Source organism: Lactuca sativa, chromosome 5 (assembly GCF_002870075.4).
Source record: "Lactuca sativa cultivar Salinas chromosome 5, Lsat_Salinas_v11, whole genome shotgun sequence".
NCBI classification, from domain to species: Eukaryota; Viridiplantae; Streptophyta; class Magnoliopsida; order Asterales; family Asteraceae; genus Lactuca; species Lactuca sativa.
The window spans coordinates 59,021,955-59,023,003 of NC_056627.2; the positions used below are offsets into that span (position 1 = coordinate 59,021,955).

Below are 1,049 nucleotides of genomic sequence, written 5' to 3' on the forward strand. Positions count from 1 at the left end.
GCATTTCTTCCAAGCTTGGCTTCCTTTCTTGCACCGACTCTTCCTTTTGATAGAACCCTCTCCCTTTTTGCCTAAACCTTTCCTCCTTGGCTTTCTTGTACTCTTCATAAGGGAGCCAATCTTTCTTTTGTTTGCGCCAGTCTTCATCATATCGGTCTACACTTGAGTAACACACTTGCGCCTTCTTGTTGCCATTTTCATCTAAATCACAGTCTCTAGTGAGGTGAGGCCCATTGCAGTTTTCACAACCCACCCAAATAGCATGGATTATTTGATCCATCTTATCCATCCTCCTATCCATGGTTTTTAGCATAGCCATGACCGCGGATAAGTCTTCAGTAGCTGCATAGGCAGCTCCCCTAGTGACATCATGCCTTAGGGTTGTGGTATTCTCTAGAGTGTTTAGAGAATTCTTCAATCAATTCTTTGATCACCGGGGGTGGCTTCTTTGTGAGCGGGCCTTGCGAGTCTAGTAACTGCCTGGTTGTGACATTGACTCCATCATAGAAGATGGACACTTCTTGCTGGCTATTGAGGTCATGATGTGGGCAGTTTCTTAGTAAGCTCTTGTACCTTTCCCAAGCTTCATATAGAGATTCTCCAGCTTGTTGTTCAAAGTTAGCAATGGCCTTCTTCAACTTGGCTATCTTGGAAGGTGGGCAAAAGTGATCAATGAATTCTTCTTTCATCTTGGCCCAAGTGTTGACTGATCCGGGGGGAAGTGGTTTGAGCTAGTCTTTTGCAGCAGCCTTGAATGTCACTGGAAGCATACGAAGTAGCTGAGTCTCGCGGGGCACATTTGGAACATTGAAGTAATCAGCTACATCATTGACTTCATCCAAATGTTTGTAGGCATCTTCATGGTCTTTTCCATAAAAAGGTATTTCCTTAAGTAAAGCTAGGATATGACCCTTTAGCTCAAAGGTAGCAGTCGCGGGAATTGCGGGTTGCACAAGTCCCGGGCTAGTATCGTCTCGCATCCTCTTCTTCCATTCTCCCATGGGGATTTCATCAATGTTAGCCATTGTGACAGCTAACTCTTCCTCGGA

General features: G+C 45.0%; 1 non-coding gene across 1 annotated transcript; it reads left to right on the forward strand.

The window, feature by feature from the left end:
• Positions 1 to 534: 534 nt before the first annotated feature.
• LOC111879714 (small nucleolar RNA R71) lies at positions 535 to 641 on the forward strand. The gene has a single exon (XR_002846212.2). It is a non-coding gene; the product is annotated as a small nucleolar RNA R71 (small nucleolar RNA).
• Positions 642 to 1,049: the final 408 nt, after the last annotated feature.